The 17,032-nt window shown below is 46.7% G+C and overlaps 1 protein-coding gene across 1 annotated transcript in view; it reads left to right on the top strand.

Moving 5' to 3' along the window:
* The first annotated feature begins 12,014 nt into the window (after positions 1-12,014).
* LOC119393283 (protein c-ets-1-A-like) overlaps positions 12,015-17,032 on the top strand; it is a 191,830-nt gene continuing 186,812 nt past the window's right edge. The window contains 1 exon segment of the mRNA XM_037660217.2: positions 12,015-12,455. The gene's annotated coding sequence lies outside the window, so the exon portion shown is untranslated.

The raw sequence follows: 17,032 nt of genomic DNA, 5'->3' as shown, positions 1-17,032 counted from the left end.
GTAAACAAATCTCCGAGATTTGCCTTCAAGCGAGGTGATTACACGGGCCTCTATCATCACTTGTCTACCGTTGAGTGGTCACAGGTTACTGACAAACCAAATGTTGATGAGCAGGTTGATCGGTTTACGGAGCTTTTACTGAGCAGCATGCGTAATTTTATTCCCCAATATACACCTAAACAACGTAAATATCCCCACTGGTTCTCATCTGAACTTATCAGTGCACTGAAGCATAAAGATCACGCACGCAGGAAATCTAAATGTTCTCCATCCAGCGAGTGGAAGGAAGAGTTCAGCTTCTTTCGAACTCTCTCTAAACGCCTATATAAACGGGATCATAGTTCGTATATTGAATTCTTAGAAAAAAGCGCCTCTGACAGGCCGGCTGAGTTTTGGAAGTATATGTACGTAAACGGTCCAGCAAAAGCGGAGATTCCTTCAGACTACTGGACTCAGATGGGGTAGAAGTGCATGCCGTCGCTGACTGTTTTGCCACGCATTTCTCATCCGTTTATAAGGCCTCAGACTCTAGCACTGATATCAGACAACAGCCCAAGGCGGTTAGCTCATCCAGTGCTTTGTCGCTGGATGAAAATCTTATCTGCGAATGCATTAAGCGCTTAGAACCATCCTTATCATGTGGCCCAGATGGCATCCCCTCCGCCATACTAAAAGCTTATGGTAGTATATTTGTCCCAGTACTGACTACGATATTTAATAACTGCCTGGACACTTCCACATTTTCTAGCACGTGGAAAACTGCTCGTGTTTTCCCAGTATTTAAGTCGGTCTCTAAGAGAGATGTTTCTAATTATCGCCCGATTTCTCTACTATGTGCCACATCAAAGATCTTCGAACTGGCTCTTCACAAAATATTGTCTTTTAGTGTGAAAAACTCATTGATTCCAAATCAACATGGTTTTCTTGCTGGCCGCTCAACTATCACAAATCTTGCTAGTTTCATGACGCAGATCTCTACACCTATTTCTCAGAGAGGACAGGTTGACGTAATCTACTGTGACCTGAGCAAGGCTTTTGACGTAGTCAGCCACACACTGATTATGGTTAAACTTGCGAACTTTGACGTTGACTTGTCGATTGTGAATCTCTTGCACAGCTATCTGCTCAATAGATCTTGTTATGTTGCCGTAAATGGCCAAACCTCTTCTTTGTATAAAGTGACTAGTGGGATCCCTCAAGGGTCGGTATTAGGCCCACTCCTATTTTTAATTTACGTTAATGATGTTTCTGTTGCCATTCGTAATTCTTCTTTCCTCTTGTATGCCGATGACATCAAGATTTTTAAGGAAATTCATTCAGTTAACGACTGTCGCTTGCTGCATTCAGACTTGCACTCTTTTTCCGAATGGTGCAACGGTAATAACCTTTCTCTGAATACCTCGAAGACAAAATTCATGTCTATCACTCACAAAACATCTAGCGTGTCATTTCAATACTCTGTCAATTCTGTGCCGTTATGCAAGGTTTATGAAATCAGTGATCTTGGTGTTGTTGTTGACAGCGCGTTAAACTTTTCTTCTCACGTTAAGCGTGCTGCTATGCGGGGCCTTCGTTCTCTCGGATGTGTTTGTAGAATATCTCGAGAATTCAGGTCTCCCATGGCCCTACACAAATTGTACACGGCAATATGTCTTCCGCAACTTGAGTATGCGTCCGTGATATGGAATGGCATTGTTCAATCCAGCGGTAACACCATTGAACGAGTCCAGAAAAAATTCCTCAGCATATATAACCATCGCTTTGCTAAAAGTGACTCTGGATCTCGTTCAAATACTGCTGAATTATTATCACTGCCATCACTTCACTGCCGACGAAATCGCACTGATCTCTTATTTTTTTACAAGCTAGTCCACGGTGTCATATCCTGCCCTGTACTTCTCAATTGTGTAAATTTTCGAATTCCGCGTAAGTTAACCAGAGAGAACAGACCGTTTCATGTACCCGCCTGCTTCTTCCAACACTCTACCGTTCACAGAATACAAAGTCTCTATAATGTTAATTTTCTTGATCTTGACGTTTTTCATAGCCCACAATCATTGTTTTTATCCGAGCTTTGCACTGTTTTGACATAGTGTGGCACAATGTACAAAGTCTTCCCTTCTCAGTCTTTCCACATAGTTGTATATATGCAATCAAATTTTTGATTCCCCGTCAATATTTCTCGTGTTGTCTTATTCTACTCCTCCCCTTTTGTGTTCATTTCTCTTTGTCTACGCGTTTTTGCTCTTTTTATTTCTGAAAACTGTCTGTATTGTATTGTTTATTTTTATTGTGTTTTTTTTTTGCGTGGGCCAGCACAAAGACCTTACGGTTGTTCCTGGGTACGTTAAATAAATTATTGATTGATTGATTGATTGATTGATTGATTGATTGATTGATTGATTGATTGATTGATTGATTGATTGATTGATTGATTGATTGATTGATTGATTATACTGAGAGTCGGAGAATAAGACAAGAAAGATAAAAGGAAATAGAGACAGAAATAGATTATGTGAGCGCAGTCACTGGTGTTCACAACACAGGGTCGCTTCATACAAATGGTACACATCCCATGAAAATTTTATCGTTAATGTAGCTATTACTTTTCATAGCAGCGTTAATTTTTTTTCAAGCATTAAGAACTACAATAGCGCAGCGATTTTTGGTTACTTTTTATCTTATGGATTATCAGAATGAAAATGAGTTTCCTTTAATAACTAGTAATGACAAGTTTTTATTTTGATATTGAGGAAAAAATAAAAAGAAACATCGTTATAATGCACCCTTACTAACTTGGAATTGGCAGCAGGTTATTTTCTTTAACATGGCCATTTCATTTCCAAATGCTTACATGCTTGTAATGTTATTTTATAAATCAATTGCAAAAGCTTTTCCTGAAGAAGTGAAGGTTGCATATATGTATTGGAATATACCCATTCGAAAAATGAAGTTCAGAAACTCTTCTCTTTCTTTAACGAAAGCACACGCATGGAAAAGTAGGCTAAATTTCAGCCGGCTATACCAATACATAGTTAAAAGTTTCGGCTTCTCATTTTCCTGTACACACACACACACACACACACACACACACACACACACACACACACACACACACACACACACACACACACACACACACACGCGCGCGCGCGCGCGCGCGCGCGCACATACACACACACATTGTACAAATAAGCATCACAGAAAGTGTGCAGAAACTGTAAGCAAGAAAAAAATAGATTTTTCGTGTACAAAAACATTCACAGGTAAACAAACGAGCTGTCTCTTAGTATCATTCGCGTGTGTTACTTAGTCATGAGTGTTGTTATAGATACGTCTGGAGAGATCATGCAGTGTATGAGTCATTTGCTATGCAGTCACACGCGACTCGCATGCCAATAAACGAGTAATGCACTGTATAATCTCTCCAGACGTATCTGTATTAAGACGTCCCCACAAACACGTCGCGTAAGACATATCACTGAAAATATGTTACAGCAAATATGCGTGACCATATACGACGAAATATAAGAAATGCATTCTCGCAATAAAGCTGTCAGGATCACTAGACCTCGCTTGATTACAAGTGCTCTATGATTTCAAGCCAGAACTATAATCTTGCCCGTCCATCACAAGAAACCACAATCAGCGCCATGTCTTGAGTAGAAGGAAGGGAAATATATAAAGCTCCGAAGACCAAAGACACCACGCGCTCAAGACCCTGCTGGGCGCCTTCCTTCAAAAAAAAAAAAAAAAATGTTATTCTCGCTTGCACTACAACAGCGAACTAGTTTATAATGGTCGACTACAAATGAGATCTGACAATGCTGCATGTTCCGCTTGTCTTGTAGAAATCCCAGCGCGCCTTACTTCCTTTCTGCTTTTAGTTTTGCGCATGTTACGTCCGTGCTTATAACAGTCGGTGTGAGCGTCAGCGCGCGTTTGCGCTGCCTCGATATTTCCGTTGCACAGGATTTATCCTAACGTTCACCATTCTTCTTCCAAACTGTAGCGAAGGAACCATCATGATACCATGGGTGTATGCGTTCGTTTTTTTTTTTTCCATTTCTCATGGGAATGCGTAATACATCATTAAGCCCGCATGCAAGGACGTATACTGGCGACGGCGACTGCACATGCAGTGCTTTTTTAAAGCGAAAGCCTTAGATGTCTCATCCAACACGAAAATTGACCATTGGCGTCAACGCGGGTAATGCAAAAACATCATCACGTGATGACGTCACAAATCGCCAAAATTTGTGACGACACCATGACATCACATGACATCGTCGCGTGTCAAAAGTGGGCCGATTACGGAGGCAGTGCATAACCAGGTGAGGTGCAAAAAGCTTGCAATTCATCTGATCCTGGAGGCAGTCCAAACTACGTTAGGTGCATTAAGCTTTCGGAGGGGTGGGGGGGAGGATCAATACATCGAGTGAGAAGAAAAGATCTTTCGCCTTCGAGTGTAGTCTTTGGCGAATGCGTACTTTCTCTCTCTCGCTTTCTTTATTTCTTATTTGCTTGTTGAACTTTCTCAGCATGCTCGACGTCAGGTGCACTGATCTGCCTTTCTAGTTTCTTGCGCACGATTTCTTCGTTTGATTGTCAGCGCCTTGCTGTGGACTTACGTGAGTGTCATCCTTCGAAAAGGGATCTACGCCTATCGGTAAAGCACAAGCGCTCGACTCCCGTTTCGATCTTTGGAGAAACAGGACTGAATGAAATTGCAATGGCTTCAGTATCAATTCACCGATTCGATGCGTTTACAGAGTCGTTCTCTGCGAGTAATTAGATACAGGAAAGGCAGAAAAATATCCTTTTTTTATTTCTTTATGCCGGAAACATTGCGTAGTTCGTGTTTTGTGACACCTGACAGCAGGCTAAGCCGCATATTACGCTCCATTAATCAGTACCATCGTTTCCTAAATGTGCTTTCCTGCAACAGTGATATTTTCCGAAAGTTGCTGACAAGCGCTGGGCAGCTGTTTGAAAAAAAAGTCACAGGGTCGATCAATGAATGCAATAGCAACGAATTGGAACACGTACAAAGGTGTAAGCCCTCTGCTGACATCCGTAAAGATGCGGCGCACGCGTCCGAGACTCCTTTAGTATATGCGGCCTGGCGTAACTAAACAAAACGTTGGCGTAAGGAAACGCAGCCGCTGTAGCGAGCGAAGCGACCTTCGTGCTCTCTTTGGCTTCAACGCAAACTGGGTGAAGAGAACGCAACACGTACAAAGGTATGCGCCGTCTGCTAATCTCTGTGAAGATAGGGCGCGCGCGACCACGTGCGACCACGCTTGGCAGGTGAAAGTACGCAGTCCCTGCCGCAGCCACGCAACCCCCATCTCCGGGATCCCTGTATGCGCCTTTGGCGCGACGGAGATGGCCGGTGCGTTTCCCCTCTGCTTGAGCCGCGATCGTCGGCAAGCCCGGGCACGCTTTCACTGGCACATAGAACATAACTCACACTCACGGGGCAATGTTATCGATTTGGACTTTTGTACGGGACCTCAGGGCGGCTCTGACGCCGGTGGCAGCGGCAAAAATGTGCCGGGAGTGTCCATATAATTGCTATAGCAATAAAGATGCCTCCATTCTCGACCAGCGTTACAGTACATATGACTCTTTTGGAGTGTTCTTCATCCGGCAGTTAAATGGGCGGGCCTGTTGGTTGTATTATTTTGCCGCTATATATGTATCTTAAAAATATACTTGTCTTGAAATGCTGAATTATTTGTTTCGCAAGTTTTCTAAGGCGTAATCGGAATTTTGCGATAAAATGTGGAATTAATAACTGCACTATGTAAGAAGAAATCACATCGCAAACTTCTCAGTCACACGTATTCCTATGATCCAGAAAAGAGAAAGAGAGAAAGCTCATGCTGCACCCCCATCGGCCATTGCTAACAGCGCCACAGCATATCTTCACAAGAGCTGAAATGGGTCTATACTACGCGTGTCAAGCGCATCTTCATTTTTTCTACTTTCTCTTGGAATCTGTGCCCACTGTACTTAGTTATCTCCACTCTTCTTATTTCCTGTTAGATAAAAATCGGGAATAAACAAGAAGAAACGCTTTCTCATTTCTGATCAGCAGGAACAGGAAACGAGCGGACCCCCGGTCTGACCATGCATTTTTACAGCCAGCCTATAGGACGAATGGCAAAACAACGCTTGTTGCCCTAGGGAGTGTTAGTTATTACGCACTTCCTAAGGGATGAAAACTGCCGGGGGTACGATAAGCTCAAAAATGTACACAAAAAAACGCAGAAGGTGTATGAAAGAATGCAAGCATGATGTGGAAATTCGGGCACGCAGTGACATCAAGGTGAGTCATTTGCACGATTCTTGAGTGCTTTACACAGTGATTTGTTAAAATGTTGCACTATGCATACAACAATAAGTGTGCACGTGGTTATAACACCTTAGGCGTAGGGTTTCAAGGACAGTGGCTTATACGTGGATTAATGTGAGGCCGGAAGAAGGGACGGGTGGGAGTTATGCGGAGCGAGGGGAGAAAAACAAATTACAAATACGTCACGAAGATATGGCGCAACGAAAGAGGCCTGCGACTGCAACCTCTGCAAAATGTCAGTGTCCGTATAAGCTGTGAGATATCTCCTTCGCTCAATACTGAAGGACACTCGGCGGGAGGTTTGTGTTCATACCGATATAGTACTGGAGCTAAAAACTTTAATACTAACATTATCGAGTCGTGTTTTCATGCTACAACCAGACTACCTACCATGTCCACAGGATCCTGAAAGCAAAAGCTGTGACGCCAATCACACGTGTGACGAACGCATTTCGCTATTGCCCACAAAAACTTTATTGTTTGTTTGTTTTCTTTGGAGAGGTTCTTCCATAATCCCCAACATAACGCAAAAGACAAGTCACGCGGGCACTTCTTTTGTGCATGAACACCTGTTTTGAGCACGAAGTCTACTAAAAATCGGTGAAGTTGTACATGAATCCAACTTTGCAAGGGAAGGCAATTCGAAAGACGTCCGGTTGCTTCGAGGTGGCGCACACGTGCGTGCTGTGTCCCCGGGAACAAACACATTACGTGTGCCACGTACGTTCATCGCAGTAATACAAATACCACAGCAGGGGCATCATGTCCCATAAGGTGCCCAGTACTGCTGTCAGTCGCATGCCTGTGTAAGCGCTGTCCCGACGCGAAGACTTCGAAGCGCCGTCCCAAGAGGGAGGTCGAAGCCACATGGAAGTAGAAACACTCTGATATTGCGCCGGAGACACTTAGTTTGGTGGAAAAGTTGTTCGCAAGCATCTTTCAGGAAATTGAGGGGACGGGTATGATATGACGATTGAGCAAGTGGCAGCTGAACAGATAGTGTGGCACTTGGTGCCGATTCGACACTTATCAAAACAGCGGCATTTATTAACAGCTGGTGGTTGGCACCTGATAGCGACATGAATAGGGCTCGCTACGTATGTCGTGAATTGCTTACGTGGGGTTAGAGTGGATGACAAGCTTTGAATAGTGCGCCACTTCGACGAAACGCGCTGCATGGTGCTTCAGGGCCGGCTGCATAGGCGCATGTCTGTTCTGCACTCGGTTGTTTTGGGATCCCATGCTATGTGCACCATACCGGTTTTGATACTCGCGTCGACATATCGTACAAGAATTCGTTGTGCTTCAGCGATACGTCTGAGACGGGAGGCGAGTGCCGTTGCTTGTCGAGGGACCGGCCGATGGAGACGTGGTGCGTCGTCCGTTCGGTGTAATATGTCCCACGCAGAAACAAAGGCTCTAATATTGGAAATTATTGGTGTCAACTACGAAGGGATAAGAGGGGGTGGGGGTGAGACCGGTCGCTGAGCTTCACTACCAGGCGACGCTTCACGCATTCTCTATAGCGTGTCATTGCCTATTTATCTCATGTTATTAGGGCGAAAGCCTTAGATGTCTCATCAAACGTGAAAAGCGACCATTGGCGGCGTTAACACGAGAGATGCACGAGTAATGCATTATGACGCGATGTCACACTATAACGTCATCATGACGTCGCAGGTGGCCAGAGTTTCTGAAATCATGATGTCACATCACATGTTGGCGTCGTCACACGTCATCCTCACTTGTTCAAAGGAGGGCCGATCACGGAAGCACTGAAAAACCACGTGAGTTGCGGAAACCTTCGAATTCCTCCGATTCCTGAGGCAGTGAAAACCACGTTGGTTGCGGAAAGCTTTGGGGCGTGATGAATACAATAATAATAATATCTGGGGTTTAACGTCCCAAAACCACGATATGATTATGAGAGACGCCGTAGTGGAGGGCTCCGGAAATTTCGACCACCTGGGGTTCTTTAACGTGCACCTAAATCTAAGTACACGGGCCTCAAACATTTTCGCCTCCATCGAAAATGCAGCCGCCGCGGCCGGGATTCGATCCCGCGACCTTGTGATGAATACAATCGACGAAAGACAAAAAGAAGAAGGCTTTCGCCTTCCAGTTGGCTTAGGCAAATGCATAAATGACCATGTAACTTTTTCTTGAAAATGGATGAAAGCTCCTTGTGGCATTGTTGGTATAAGGACATACTTCGCTTCCTTTTCTATGAATTCAACTACACTTAATCTTTAATACTGACATTAGGAACAAAATTGCCTGCGTATCTGAGAAGTGGTGTCCATCGTATTCATCTCGCCTGAACTAGAGTGTACCAGAACATGGGAGTGCTCGGAACGAGCTTCGAAAAGTGAAGCCCAAAAAGGGTCAACCTGCTTGTGGCGCTGCGATCGGTAATCTGCAATGTGTCGTCGCTTCAGAGTTGCGCGCGGCTCCGCCGAAGTGGTGCAGGGTAGAATGCCCGCATCCCACTCAATAGGCCCGGGTTCGAATCGCAGCTGTAGATGTTGGGTTTTTATTGTTAGGGTCACCTTTTGTAGCTGTATTGGTTTTTCTTCGTTTCTTAACGCTAGCTTCAGTTGCTACGCACTGCTTGTACAAAAAGTAACGTGAAATGTGAACAAATTTGACAGTGAGCGCAGTTATTTGCAGCGCCACCACCCGGTATTCAACAAAAAACGTACAGTATGGCTTCCGAGATTTTTGCGAATACGACACTCGAAACGAGATTTCACATTTTACGTTACTTTTTGTAGCAATACGTAGCAACAGAAGCTAGTTTTAAGAATCAAAGGAAAACCAATACAGCTATAAAAGATGACACTAAGAATAAAAACCCACCATCTACAGCTGCGATTCGAACATTGGCGGAGCCGCGTGCAACTCTTAAACGACGACACATTGCAGACTACCGGTCGCAGCGCAACAAGCGGATTGACCCTGTTTGGGCTTCACTTTCTGTACTTTGGTACTGCGGCCGTTCCGAGCACTCCCCTGTTCTAGTACACTCTACCTGAACATCGATGACAAAGCCGAGACCGCACACGTCGTTCTTCGATAGGTTGCCAGAACACGTCGAATGCGTGTGATGTTCACCGCATGAAAAGTAGCGGAAACATGAAATCTCTAACAGCGCTTCTGGAATAGGCTTCTCGAGAGTGAAGCCGCGACGTCATCTTGTCAGGGGCCCACGAAGTCGAAAGTGAAAGAGAAGCCGTGATGCCATCGAAAAGCGAAGCGTGGTAAGCGAATGAGATGGCGGTGCGAACGGGGCGCGATTACGCTATCGCTTTCCACTTTTAACGATTGTTGGGGTTTAAGGTCCCAAAACCACGATATGATTATGAGAGACGCCGTTGTGGAGGGCTCCTGAAATTTCGACAACCTGGAATGCGCAGCTAAATCTAAGCGTTGCCTCCAGTGAAATTCAACCGCCGTGGCCAGGACGATCCCGCGACCTTCGGCTCAGCATCGCGTTGGCTGCGACTTCAGCGCCTCTGCGAACACTGCCTTTACAGAAGATTTCCTTTTATAATCGGCTTCCGCACACTCCACTCACTGCCCTATTGCGAATGCGATAATGCTTACACTTTGAGCTTCGCAAGAATCCGAAGCATTGCATTGCCACGGAGCCATGCAGTATGACCTTGCAAAAATAGCGCCACGTCCTTGTGACGATTATGATCAGAACGCGAACCAGAGATTGAGCACTAAGCCAGTCGTCATGTATAACGCTGTCTCTTTCAACTCTGTACGCGTCTCCACAGCTGTATTCCAGTACACATGCCTTCAGACCCTCTGGGTATATAGGCGCCCTGTAATGCTATAGCCAATCAAACAAACAAAAGACAACAAAAGAAAGTCCTGCTAGTGGGAGCATAAGTGTAGTCTCAAACGTGGCTGACGATAGATCGAGAAAAGTAACTTTCTGCTTGAGAAAAAAAAATTATAAAGACGTATACATTATACGCTGCCCTTGTGACAAAGTTAGTACTCGGTTGATTGAACAAACGGAAAAGCAACTATTTCGACATCGTGACATCCTTTGCGGTATTTGGTCAGGAAAGCGCAACTCGATATTGGTCTGCATTCGCGGATCAGATTGCTGGAATGTTGAGAACCCATGGAAACCGAAAATAATACCTACGTTAACAAACAAAAGCGACACAATATATTAGAAAGATACGACAAAAAGAAACAAAATAAAACTGTGCATGTGCTAGTGCATTGAAACACATTGAAGGTTCACTAACTCTGGAAACAATGCGTCATGATTCAAGTGAAACAACGAGGGCTCTCAGACATTGCGCATCGTAACGCATTAACTGCGGCTCCGCGGCTCTGTTATTTGCTCTTCCTTTTGACCGCAGCATAAAGCATCCGGAGGTGCAATTCTACTCTCGTTTGTCTCTACCGCGTACCACCCGAACGTTCGCCATGCGACGATGTTTCTGGCACATTATGATGCTTTCGTGATCAAACAGTTTTCCAGCATCCGCTACAGCGCACGTAGAGCGATCTAGCGCTCCCTTCATTCTGGCTCTTCGGTGGTCGGTCGGTCCGATCGCCCTTCGACAAAGGAACAAGTAACTCCGAGCCTACAAAAAAAATATTACACTCGTCCCATTCACGTACGCTGAACATACAGGACTGCGCAACGTTGCACACACCAGCTCAAAGTAAGAAGAGAAGCAGCGCGGGTTGTTCTCGCACCTTCCTGACCCATTCCTCCGGCAGACAAACGGCCGCTCAGAAGCACACCAGAACACAAACATAAAGAAGCGGATGGGTTCTTAAAATACTCTCCCTCCATGCCCGCCTCACGCTTTCTGGCGAGCTCTCGCGAGCGAGCAAGCCGACACTGGGTGCGCGTCGTTTCTTTGCTTTTCGTCGGCTTTGCGCGTCTCCTAGGCTTCTCGGCTTGAAGCATCGACGATGATGATCCCCGCCTGCTCTTCCTCCTCCACTCCTCCTCGGAGGAAGAGGAGACGCTCGCTTTCCCAACTGATTCTGCGAAGTGGCAGCAGCTCGTCCCGTGACGTCGCGCGTGACGTCTCCCCGTTCAACCTTCGGCCGAGCCAATGGACTCCGCCGTGGCGTAGCTTCATTCACATCGGCCCGCTCGGTGATCAGCAGCGCCCCCGTGCGCCACCGCACCGGCTGCTCTGGCGTTCTCTCTCCTCCGCCATCTCCACTACTCGCTGCCTCTTTCAGACGCGAAGCTCCGATTCCCGTACGGGACGATCGTTCTCTCCCCTCACCCTCCGCTCAAGCGTCCCGTCCTGGAGTTCCACTTGATCGTCGCAGTTGGTTTCGGGCCTTATCTCCACGGCGGGCGTTCGCCCTCTCTAGCGTTCTTTACGAGAAGCATAAAAAAGCATAAAAAAGGTGTACATAACCAGAAAAGGAGAAAGAAGTTTCTGCCTCGAGAGTTACCGTGCATTACACACGCAACCACGAACGGCAGGTTTGTTTTGCTGCTTGGTCCTACCGGTGAGAGTCTGAGTAGGTGGAGAGGAGGACCGCGCCCTTTGGCGCGCGTGAGCGAGCGAGCGCTGCGGTCGAGCCGGCGCGCACACACTTTCTTCTCGGGCCTCAGTCGAGCGAGGTGCCCTCTCTCGATCTGACGTGGTTGCGTACGTGCGTGCGTGCGTTGAGTGCCTCGCTTCGGTCTCTTCGCCGGGCGTGCTCTGCTGTGTTCCTCGGCCCTTGCTGGGCCTGTAGCCCCATCCGTGATCTCGTAGTTTCGCCGCCGTGCACTTGGTTTTGGGAGCGTACGAACCAGGCCCACAGACGCCCCGTGTCCGAACTCCTGGATGAGAGCTGTTCCGGATTGAGAGAGCGAACCTCCGCAATACACCGTGCCGCGGTTACGTGTCACCGGGTGACGGGCGGAACGCTTGGTGGCGGAGACGGAGAGAGGCGCGCCCCATCGCGCGTCGGCTTGTGTGTGTGTGTGCGCGTGTGTGTAACGAGCGACCCGGCGGCGAGACGTCCCAGCCCGGCTGTCTGCTTTGGCGCGTTAAGCCTAAGGCAGGGTTGGGTGGCCCCGGGCTGGCAACTGTCAAGTTGCTGGGTGAGTGGATTTTCTGTTCCTGTGACTCTTTCCCTATCTTATTTTTGCCGTCTCTTCTTGTGTGTATATATTACTTCATCGCGGAAAGATCATATTTCTCTCATTTGTCCGTTAACGTTCCAAAGCTCCGCGGTGTGATAACACGGACTGCGTTAACCCGTTATGCTCTTTTACAGCAGCTGGGAAGTGCTCGTAGCAACCACTAATTTCAGCGATGACCAGTGACGAGGATCATTGGGCTTCACTGGTTGATTTAAAATGTTTTAGTGTAGTATCTGAATACGCCTTCACATGCGTGTATGTACGCTTTTTCCTGGCATCACATCTGTGATCCTGAACCACGGTGCTAGTTTCACTCCGGAGTAACCTGTACTGCTTCTAGAGCAGTTCTGTCGTTGTTTCATGGCGGGACAGTTACGCAAGGTGTGCACCTGCCGGATTCACTGATCGTATAAACAAAGCTAATGGTTGATACAACTAGCTCAAAAGCATCATAGTCCTAGCTTCGGCGTTCCAGCTTTCACCATAATAAGAACTGTTGAGGTTTAACGTCCCAAAACCACGGCTTTCATCACATGGCTCAGTAAGCTTACACGTACACGCGTGGTTATCTCGTATTACCGAACAAACCGCAGTGTAAGTTAATGACAGTGCCTTGACTTTGGCACTGCTTGCTGATGATGTCCATAATTGTGAAGGCTGTAACGCAAGTAGCGTTCGTCCACGGCTTTTCACAATGAAACATAGTTCGTGATTCACCATTAGGAAAATCATTCCTACACAATGCGGCAAGTTAGTTGTGACGTCATTCGGCTGCTGAGCTTCAGGTCGCAGTTATTGTGTATGAAGTCCATACGGTGACGGAGCCGGGATACAATAACGTAAGTGTGTGCTTGCGAGTGTGTAGTATGGTGCTTTTTGGAGTAAGGTCCTTTTCCCCAGCGCGAGTCTTCCCATTATTGCGGTTGGCTCTGTATTTGCGCTGGAACAATGTGACTATACTAAGGTGAATGAGAAAAGGTTAAAAGCCGCGTAATGACTGACGGAAGAAAAAAGAATGTTCGGCGTAACGTTAAGCGCTAAGAGACGACATGTATAGATTGAGGAGCCAACTGGTGCAGACAGCTATAAAGGGAGTTTAGTAGGCCATGCAATGCGTAGGGAAGATTACCGGTAGTCTATGTAATAGAGTTACAGGGTGGGGTATTAGAAGAAGCGAAGTGCAGTCGTGTACGTCACGGAATTAGGTGGTGTGATATAATTAGGAACACTGCAGGTGTAAGATGGGAGTCAGGTGACGCAAGTCAGGGAAATCGGAGATCACTCGCAGATGACTTCGCCCTGTCATGAACAAACCTAGCATAATGATGATATACTTAGGTTAACGTGTACGATAAAGAACACGGGAGGTCAAAATCAAACCGCAGCCCTCAATTACGGCTTCTCTTGTACTACAGACAGTGTTCACTTGAAGTGTTAACTTCAAGTCGACCTCATTGTCCGCTCGGAAGTGTGACTCGCGCGAACGGTCACAGACAACGTTCTCCTTAATAAAAACTCTGTCCCCAGGTTGGATAGCCTGGCGAACGCCTGTGGCATAGGGAGCTGTCGGCGTAATTGTGTAAGCGCAAGCATATGCTCGCTCAGTGCCGCGCGCTATCTAACTGCCTCTCCTGTCGCTATCAGCTCGCTGGCCGTTATTCTTTCACCTCCACAGCCGCTAGCGCACTCCGACCTTTTGCAATCGAGACGCAAGCCGCGGCGTTGTTTTTGTACGCCGATGCTCGACTCGCGATGGTTACCTGGCACGCAGCCCACTAGTGCCGGTGTTTCGATACGCCGAGGCAACGCGCGAAAGCCGCGGGCTTTTCTCTCCCCTCAGTTGACGGCTGATCAAGCTGTCTCGCGCGCGACCAAACAGAGCCCCGCCGGCCCGATGCCGTATGTCAATGGTCTGAAACTAACCTCAGCCACAGCATGGCTGCAATCACGAAATTTAGTCACACAATAGCCGGGTCAGCGAAGAAGGTAGGAGCAAGACCGGCGGGAGAGGGGGGGGGGGGGGTAGGTGGTTGCGCGAATTGTTAGCTAACGTTGCCATTTGAAAGAATTGCCATCCTATATCACATATGTGGGTCATTATTTCTGAAGGAGATTTGACGTCAGGATTCGAGGAACATTGATACCGATCTCCAGAATAACTAAAATCTGGAGGCCGATTCTGAAGTATAGAGTTCTGTTCCACGGTTATATATACGGGAAGAAGACATTCATGTGTGGGCCGGGCCGCGTGTTTGAGACTTCATCATTAAACGCAGCCCAAAAACACGGACACAGAAAAGGAGCACACTGTATACAGCGCTAACTATCAACTCAGATTTATTGAAAAATACGCACGCATATATACTCCCGAAAAACAAACACGTGATCCGAAACGAAAAGAGGAGTATTAGTTTTTGGAAATGAGGAAATATATTTCGATATTATGCAACAGTATTGATGGCCTTGCGACACATGCTTCACCAAATTTGCTGATAAAAAACGCCTCTTCAATCTCTCGCCCGCAAGATTAAAAGAAAAGACAGAGCGTTTTTTATCAGCAAGTTTGTTGAAGCATGTGTCGCGAGGCCGTCAATACTGTTGCATAATATCGAATAATATTTCCTCATTTCCAATCACTAATACTCCTATTTTCGTTTCGGATCACGTGTTTGTTTTTCAGGAGTATATATGCGTGTGTGTTCTTCAATAAATCTGAATTGATAGCGCTGCATTTAATAATGTTATCGTACCAACTCGCCCAGCAAGACACCCTTCTGTGTTTGAGACTCCTGCCATATACGACCAATATCTAATCTCATTTTCTCTTTCCGCGATCTGCACGGCGTTAATGCGGTGTCCGATTGGCTCGTGTTTGAGCAGAGTAATACGAAGTTGTCTCATATGTCGGGTCATTCATAAAGTGGATGGGACAGCGAGTCGAATGACTATAGAGGCCGGCTAGAGGAAGCGCTATACGTGTTCACGGAGGCCCGGAAACTTGCGTTAACACGGGCTACGGCCTCCGCTTGCGAAATCCTCGTGCTCCAGACACCTTAATATGCTTATGTCGTAGATTGCATTTCGCCGTACAGCTTCTATATAGTCTGATGCCGCCCCATCGAAGTGGAGCTGATGCCTTCTCTTAAGCTCGCCATGGCAATACGTTGCATTGCATACGCCTCATACTGGCGATTTAAAAAGATGCACCGCTTCTTTCCAGCACTTTTTTTTTTCTATGTTAGAACGTAAGTATACATCTTGCATCGCTTGGAATGCCTTGGAATTTCGTTTGGGATGCCCTATTCTTAAAATAATGAAACTCCATAACACAAAATAAGAACTAAGCTCCGGTCTGTACTGTGGAGTTTCTTAGAGCCACCATTTTATTACACGCTTCGACGTTCCACGAAATAAGGGACCAATGTATGTGCAAGCTTTCCACTGTATAGAGCCACTATATGCACACTATATATGAAACGCTGTGCGAGGTACTGTAACTTACTTTACAGTTTACAAGTGGACATTCTATGAGAACATAGAAGTAGAAAGAACCTTTTAGGCGCGCCATGCGGGCATAAAAGTGTGAGGTTCACAGCCTGTCCCGCATTGGATGGACGGAAAGAACTTTATACAGGTCGTGTACAGGGTGTTGCCACCTGCCTGGCTAATCCATGTTGGGACCGGGAGGTCAAGCCTCCTAGCTCTGTCACGGGCGTACTGGACAGCCAGGACTTGGGAGATATGGTTGTGTGACTTGATCATCCCTGAAAATCGTTCCCAGGAAATGCCAGGGCCAAGCGATCTACACTTCATTACTGCCTGGGAAGGAGGGAGGTTGAACATATATATGCCTGCCTCGCATTCTTATGTTCACCAAACTAGAAGCTTGGCCAGTTGCGTTAACGCATACGCTGTGACACCTTGCAGATGTTGTGGTAACGCTTCGACTGAAACCGCCAACGCCGCGTTATTATGCCTATTCCATTTTCCGATTTCTGTGGGCTTCATTGTATACCATGATGATACCGGTGGGTCGGTTGCATTCGTGACTCAATGCCGAAGTCCGTTTACCATTGTCAGTGCCACACGTAAACTGGACGCCGCGAACTGCGGCGCAAGTCCTTGGCATGTAATGAATGCAGCTGTCAAGCTGACGCCCCTCACCGGTGCGCACAAGGCGTCACGCCACACTTAGTAATGGTCCGGCACATTGTTGAAGCCCCGGAGGTCAGCTGGTTCGTTATCGGCCGAAACCTGCCTGCTATAATTTGTTTTGCTTGGCATTCACCGTTTATTCTTTTCATCTATTTCTCTTTTATCCACACTGAGAGGATGCATACTGTTATTATCGGCCATAACGAAATTTAGAAAACCCGTATCTCGGCTCATACGCACTGTGCAAAGACGCCGTGTCGAAACAAAGAAATAAAGAAACAAACAGAGAAGCTCTATTAATGTTGCTACTTTCAAAGCTACTGTAAAGCGAAGGAAGAATATCTCCCGCCTTAATATCGGCCATTTACGCCATGCCTCAT

Source organism: Rhipicephalus sanguineus, chromosome 5, assembly GCF_013339695.2.
Source record: "Rhipicephalus sanguineus isolate Rsan-2018 chromosome 5, BIME_Rsan_1.4, whole genome shotgun sequence".
NCBI lineage: Eukaryota > Metazoa > Arthropoda > Arachnida > Ixodida > Ixodidae > Rhipicephalus > Rhipicephalus sanguineus.
This window is presented reverse-complemented; position numbering and strand designations above follow the sequence as displayed.